We start from the raw sequence: 8,334 nt of genomic DNA, 5'->3' as shown, positions 1-8,334 counted from the left end.
AGTTTCCCCCTGAGTTGTTCGATGTGCACAACGTGTTCCACGTTTCACAATTGCGACCGCGCATATCACTGCCCGAGAAAAAGACTGATTTGACAGAGATAAAGCTCGAAAAGGACTTAACATATGAAGAAAGGCCAGTGAAAATTGTGGATCAAATGGAAAGAGTCACTCGCACTAAAGCGCGAAACTTTTACAAAGTCCAATGGAAGCATCATACCGAGTTAGAATCAACATCAGAATCAGAAGAATTTCTAAGGGCATGTTATCCAGAATGGTTTTCCCAAGCAACTGAATCTCGAGGATGAGATTCATTCTAAGTGGGGGAAGTTTGTGACAGCCTGGTTTTTGCCCTCTTTTCTTTGCCTAGTTTTCAGTTGAGTTGGTTTTGAATCACTTCATTTGGATTGAACCACTTGGGTACTCCTTGACTTTCACCCAAGTGCTCCCTCTCCTCCTCAAAACCATCATTTCACCTCTGGATCAACTCAAAATAATGCTTGGAATATTTTTCTTAAATGAAAAATATTCATTTTGCCCTCCAAAACCCTAGTTAGCCCTTTGTGCTCCAAAGCAACCCTAATTTTTCTTGCCCCAAAAATCCTGAGAAAAAATCCCAATGCCAATTATTCTTTGGACCCTAGGGCACCTTTCTGAGCAAAAATATTTCACCACTCTTTGGAATAGTTTGGCTACAGAAAATAAATTCATATCTGGATAGAAATGGTAGTTTCTACAACAACTACCATTTTACTAGCTCCAATGTAGCTGGTTTTTCTTGTGCCTACTTACCTTAGTAAGTGTAAGCAAGCCTCCAAAGCTCAGCCCTTAACTCCAAGTGGTTTGACCATAGTAAATCTCCAAAGTTACTATCCAGAAACTTGCCAGCAATACAAATCCATTTCTACTGCACTTGGATCCAAGCCAAACCGTGGTAACACTTCAAACTACCAAGGACTACACGCCAGACATCATGGTTAGCACTTAGGGTGGACTGATGACATGGTTCACGCGGTGACGGCATTCGTCCGGGCGTGCTGGCATACAAAACACTCGCTCTGCGTGCCGCCTAGCGCTCTGTTGAGCGCGTGCTCGCTGCCCAGCCTGCCCAAGCTTGCCAAGCCTCACCACCATCCTTGTCTCCACCCCCTTAACTCCCCCCTAGCGCTCGCCGATGTTGGAGCTCGCCGCAGTGAGCACGGGCACGGTCCGGCCAACGACACAGTGCGCGGGCACTGTGCTCGTCGCTTTCCCCCTCGCTCCACTACTCGTCCGCGCACGCAAATAGTTCCTGCATGACCTCCGTCATCTTCCCCCTCTCTCAGTGGCGCCGTTCATCGCCGGGCGCCGTGGACAGTTGTCCTCCGGCGAAGCCCGAACCCTCCTTGCCGCCCGCCTATAAATGCTGCCACCCCCAGCCTCTTTGAGCACCCGCGGCTCCTCCCACATTCTCCACAAACTTGTAGAAGCCGCAGCCTGGCCGGGCAGGCCGCGGGCTGCCGTCCCGAAGCTCGAGCTCACCGGCGATCCCCTTCAGATTGTCCCCGCAGCTCCAGCCCCTCCCAGGCTAGGGCGACCCTGCCAGGGCCTCCGCCACTCTTCGGTGAGGGCGTTCCGCCCTGTTGGAGCCCCTGGAGCCGCCCAGAGCCGCCATCATCTTCGTCTCCGGCGATCCCTGCCCTCTGCCTCCGCTGGAGAGGCTGAATCCGTCGCCGTCCGGTCACCTCTAGCCACGCTACGGGTACGGGCAGGTGCGCAATCTTCTTCTCCTTCGACCCCCCCTCACATTTGACTCCAAGAACCCTCGTCGCCGGCGTGAGCTCCGGTGAAGCGCCGCCTCCCTCTGTTTCCTTCTCCCCTCCTTCTCGCCTGACTAGCGGGGCCCGCTAGTCAGCCACTCATTACGCGCGCGAAGCGGTATGAGTGGTGGCGCCCCAGGCGTTACGCCTTCGACGTCACCCCCCTATTTTGTTTTGTTTTTAAATGAAATTCATTTAAATCCAGGAAACTTCAAATAGCCATAACTTTTTATCTACAAGTCTAAATGCATTGATTCTTCTTGCATTGTGTTCTTTGTCCAATTCTAATAGCACCCAAAAGATGGGATTTTTCCTTGCTGTCTAGATTTTCTGGTAATTTTCAGAAGGTTTCTTGATGTTTTCTTTTTGTGGTTTTATTTATTTTCAGAAGAACAAGCTTGTCTTGAGGATCACCAGGAGCTTTGTGAACCTCATCAGCACTAAGGCAAGCCATAGCAACATTTTCATGGTGCCACTTCAATATTTGTGATTTCCTACTTAAACTTATGATTATTCATGCATTTAAATAATTATTATGATAAGTATATTCTGTTAGATGCTTGTCATGTTAAATATGCTTGATTTACAGAAAGTTTGAATAGAAACTTGCTGATAATCTAACAAGACCTTAGGTATGAGTAATGATAAAATTATATGGTCATGGAGGCTAATAGTTGGTTTAATTATTATTCTTGCATGATGAAAAATGATAAGATTGCTAGTAATGGTTCTGGTTTAAGTGAGGATTGATCTTAACCAGAGAAGTATCTTCAGTTGGTGATGGCTCCATGGGAGCGTAGTTGAATTGGTTATTTTCTTGGTTATTTGATGCATATGTGAGTGATGCATAGCATGGCATTATGACACCGGTTACTTTCACCTTAAGTTGAACCTGATAAATAACTCAACTTGAACATGTTGTTGACCGGGTCGAGGCGCCGCTGGAACGAGTCTTTTCCCAGTGCAACCACATTTGCCGGTATGGGACGGACTTAATGCGCTTCATTGTCGTGCCTCTGGTCGGTGCCCCCATGTAGGGAAGGTTATGGGCGTGCTGTACCCTGGCCCGGTAAGCAGGCAAAACCTTGTGTGCTAGTTGATGAGTTAAGTGTCTGGGTCCCAGAGTGGATCGTTGCCATGACGGTGGTTTTGAGGTGTCTTGAGGTAGACACAGGGCCACCCAGGACTAGCCCGATGGGGATTGAGTCGGAGTGGCCGGGAGAGTGTCATGACAATGAAGTGGTTTTGTCGGAATGCCGTTGGTCCACCCAAATGGGAGTGCGAGGCCATGGTTTCTGTAGTGTGGGTACAGTGCGCTACCTCTGTAGAGTGTATTAATCTATCGATAGCTGAGTCCACGATTACGGACACGCTCGAAAGTAGGGTACTCCATGGGTCACCACTAAATAAATTTGCACACTGAGACTTGCACTAAGGTAATGGCAGTGAAGCCATCATGTTGAGGTTGAGACCAAGTGTTGGTCAGGGTTGTGATCGCCGTACGGATCACGAGATTGTCGTTGGGTTCTTCATGTTTGTGGTCTGGAAATGATCACGTTCAATAAGCCAGTCCATGGGACGAGTACCACTTGAGCATATTCACAGCATGTTGGATATATATATATTGTTGCATTGTATTTAATTGGTTAAGTATCATGATATTGTTTGTCATTATGTTTATGCTTGTTGTGAGCTTGCAAGTACATTCAATGTACTGACCTGGCGTGTCATGCCAGATTTCAGGAAAGTCTCATTGGAAAGGAGAGCTGTCTGAGTCTAGATCGTGTCCACATCGGTGTCCCTGTGCTATGGAGTCCCACTACGATGTTGTTCCGCTGCCACATAGTTGTCATGATCGAGGCCCATTTATGTTTACTAAATAATGTACATATTGTTCAGCCGCATCGTGTGTGCCGCTTGGCCTTGCTAACTATTGTAATTTGAACTATGCTCTGCTAGCATGAATAAAGTGGTTGATTTTCTATACCAAGTTGTTGTGTGGTGCCAGAAGACAAGGTCTCTGGGCAGGCAATGCAGGGTAAAACGGTCGCTCTGAGCCGGGGTGCCACACAACTAGTTTTGGTTCTATCTTCAAGTGGAAGGTGAAGTCTAACATTTCCCGCCCTCTGATGGCTGTTTTGTATCTGAGGATAGATCTTGAGATGATGACTCTTGACATGGATGAAGCTAATAAGGAGCTTCGCATCACTAGAGATGGTATACAACAACCTTTTGGGTTCCCTCGTGGTGGTCGTTCTGCACCAAGGCCGTCAGAGGACGGATATGACAAAGCTCTGATGAAGTTAAGATAGGAGCTTGACATTAGCAGGAACAAAGATATCAAGACAATGGATTTGAGGGATAGGCTCGTGGTGCTTGTCAAGGATCCTAGCGAAGATGACCTTGCTCTCAAAGTGTTCTTCATTATTGTGTTTATGAAGGTTGTGTTTCCTGGTGCCGCCCCGCGTGTTTCCAGTGGGCAGCAATGTTTGAGCATCTCGTCATTGAGGACATGGCTAATATGGATTATTGCCAGCTGATGGTTGATGAGCTTAGAAGGGCTGTTCTCAGGTACCAAGATGGTGTTACCATGGGGAAAGCAATCACAGGCTGTGCTATAGGGCCTATACTAATGTACCTTGACTGCCTTATCCGTGGCAATACTACGGAACCTGACATGCGAGTCCCCCGCATATGCTTCATGGATCCTGACAAGCTTTCCAATGTGGCTGATGCAAATTTGATAAAAAAAGGCTATGCAGATCCAAAGACTTGGGTGTTTGGGAAGCTTCCAGTGAGTTTTATTTCTGTCGTGTCTTGCAGACCTTTTTTTATTTAGGTATAGCTATTTTTGCTGGAGTGAACATGTGTACTGCAGAGTTACATGTTTAGATTTTGTCATTTCTTATGCTTTGTGAGGTTTAGGAACTATTTTTGGTACTGTTGGGTTATGTGTGGTTGAACTGAATCTCTTTGTTCAACTGACATGTTTGTAAAAACTAAAAAATTGGCACTGATTGTGAAAGATCGTTAGAGCTGTTGCTTTGAACCTTTTAATATAATGTTTATTTTTCCCTGTGTGTTGCATTGATTAATTTAATCTTTTTCGCCTTGTTTGTAGTGGAAAACTCAAGAGGAGGCTGTCTTTTTCCAAGTGTATAAACGGCCAGTCCTGGAGTTGTCGTCGTCTCAGGTTCCCAAGATTTCATCTCTGCACAATGAGGTGAGAGATGACTATGGTGTTGAAGGTTATGGTTATGTTCCCCTGGCCCTAGTAAGGCTAGTACTTCACATAGGCAGGGTTTTGGTATTTATGTAGCTATTTCTGCGTTGGAGCGCGCTGAGCATATTTTTAGTATTGTGTGTTCTGAGTTGAAAAAGGTCCCAACTACTGTTGAGCGTGTTAGATGTATCAATGGTATCCTTCCTGAAGGTCATCAATTTAATGTTGAGGAAGCAGTGGAACATATTGAGATGGAGAGAATTTTAATTAGTGACACTGGTGATGGTGCTTCTCAACTAATTCAGAGCTCTGTACGTCTGTTGAACAACATGAAGCGTTTCACAAGTATGAAAGACTCTCGCTGCAAGCCATATGAAGAAAGTGCAAATGTTGTTATCAGGCAGATTGAGCAAGATGAGGCTGTTACCATCGACAGCAGGGCTGGTGATGGTTCTAAAACTAATGTTTCTGATCACCATACAAATGATGTTGGCTTGGAGCGCCCTATTGTTGATGTGAGTCAGTCCTTGATGTTTGCAATTTTGACTATGTTGTTCTGCTGTCAGTATTGTATTTGAACTTACTCATCTTCATCTGATTATTAATTTTTCTTTCATGCAGGATGAGGCTGCTGCCACTGACAGCAGGGCTGGTGATGGTACTGAGGCTAATGTTTCTGATCACCATATGAATGATGTTGGCTTGGAGCCTCCTGTTGTTGATGTGAGTCAGTCCTCGATGTTTGGAATTGTTACTATGTTATCCTATCGTCAGTATTGTAGTTGAACATACTCATCTTCATCTGTTTATTAATTTTTCTTTCATGCAGGAGACCATTCATAATGTTGAGGCTGTTGTTGACCGTGGAATTAATGATCCATCTACTGATAAGTGCAAGGTTATTTTTATTTTTATTTTGTTTATATTTATTTTTGAATTTTCATGCGCACCAATGTGCCTTACATGTTCATTTTTCTATCCCACGCCGTTAGTGTGGTTTAATTCCTTGTGTTTATTGTTGCTAATAATAGCATTGTTTTTTTGCTTTAGTACTATGAGTCAGGGTCCTACTGTTGGCGACGAGCCTTGTTCGACCATTGGTGATGTTCCTTTGAATGTTAGTAGCAGCAAGCTTGATGATGTTGCTATGAATGCTGCTAAGGTTTGTTTTTTTGTGCACCTCTTGCTAGCTTTTTTTGGTCGTTAGTTTTTTCTCATATTATTCACTTATTCTGATTTTTTTCAGATGACTGATGTTGAGCGTGAGGCTGCCGTTAGTGGTGGAGATGATGCTTGTGGTGTTCCATTGAGTAGTTGGTGCGATGTGGTACCAAAATTAGTGATGAGGTTGTTGGTGCTGCCAGCATACTTGATGACAAATCGTCTGTTGTTGGTATTGCTGGTAATGAAAATCTTTCTGATTGTGAAGATTTGCCACCGAAAAATTTCCCACCTGGAGGGCTTGATGTAGCGACCAGACCTCAAACAGTCTGATCTCTGTGCATGAGTCTCATCCCTGGATCAGTAATGCTGACATGCACAATACTTGAAGGATTTATAACAGAGTAGCAATCACACACTTATTACATCGAATGTCTCAAAAGAGAACTTATTACAATAAATATGGCTTAAGGCCTTCTAATAACGATAACAGCGGAAGGCTCGGAAGATAAGTGAGTCCATCAACTCCAACGGCATCACTGAGTATAGAACCACGACCTAAAGGCACCTTACTCGTCGTCTGAACAGTGTGCAACATGAACGTTGCAGCCCAAAACGGGTCAGCACATGGAATATGCTGGCAATGTAACACATGGAGAGTAATGAAAGAATAAAGCAATACTACATGCATATATGGCTGGTGAAAAGCTCTATGGTTACAATTTTGCATAAAGCCAATTTTTCCCTACTGCAAAGGAATAAATTTTATTTAACTGTCATGGTGGTTGTTAAACATTGAGACTGTAGACACCCTCTCAATCCAAATTAAACATGATCCTTAAAACCCAACAATATTATTTAAAGTAACATGATGAGATTCACATGATAATCCAAGTACTAGATACTCAAGATGTCCATAACCGGGGACACGACCAACCATGATTAGTTTATACACTATGCTGAGGTTTGCGCACTATTCCCCACAAGACTCGATCTCCTCCTTTGGGATTCTCGCACTACATGGTGTTTGAGAAACAGATGACCAAGACATAGTCTTTCAGAAGCGCTAGCACCTTATGATCGGGTAGACCGTTACACCTACTTTCCCCTACAACTGCTAGTCTACCACTATAAGAGTTCGCACAACTTAGTCAACTATGCTAGATCCCATAGTAGCTTGTGGCTGCACACGGAAGTTTCTAGCATGAATAATCTCATGATCCCTTTGAGCCTGGGTGGCGGTCCATAAAGAAAAACATGCAATCCTGGAATACCCAGGTACCTCAATCCACCCAGATGTGTATTAAAGTTGCCACCTTAAATAAACCATTAATTAAACAAACTCATATCTCTCATGGATACACTCACCCAATCCACGTCTACTAGCATAGCATGACATAATAAGAAAACCTAGAGTAACTCCCAAAGGTTTTGTAATAAAATAGGTAATAGGAACTACCTCATCTACTTCCCAAAACCCACATATTAATCAGATCCTAATCATGCAATTGTTTGAGGATTGATCTAATGCAATAAAACTGGGTAGTAAAGAGGTATGATCAAAGTGTTACTTGCCTTGCTGATGATCTGTGAAACCTAGAGATTCGAAGTAGCGTGCAGCGCACTATGGGTACTCTATCTACTTCCCAAAACCCACATATTAATCAAATCAAATGAAGCAACGAAAGTCAAACGGCGAAAGAAACAAGCTTTATTTACACATCTGAACCTAAGTCAAAATTTTACAGTAGCAAAAACTTGTTTGAGTTAGTTAAACGGAAAGACGGTTTTGAGACGAAACTCTAGGCGCTTGAATCGCCTGATTCTGATAAACGAGCGAAAAGATAAACTAAAACGAAAAACAGATCGGAAATCACGATCAGAAATAATCACGGAAAATCCGAGAAAAAGAAAAACTGACGAACAGGCTAACGAACGAACGTTCGCTCTCCGCGGCTAAACGACAAATACCGTTCGTTAAAACGAACGTACGGACGAACGTCTGCTAAATAAACTAAACCGAAAAAACAGATCTAGTTTTTTTTAAATGAACGAAAAACCGGCGAAAAACTAAACGGTTTTCTCGAGGAAAAACATCGGCGGCGAGGCGGCAGCAACCTCCAGTGAGGGGGTGGCAGAGTCGGCGGCGGGGTC

The sequence above is a fragment of the Triticum dicoccoides genome, chromosome 5B (assembly GCF_002162155.2).
Source record: "Triticum dicoccoides isolate Atlit2015 ecotype Zavitan chromosome 5B, WEW_v2.0, whole genome shotgun sequence".
Lineage (NCBI taxonomy): Eukaryota > Viridiplantae > Streptophyta > Magnoliopsida > Poales > Poaceae > Triticum > Triticum dicoccoides.
This window is presented reverse-complemented; position numbering follows the sequence as displayed.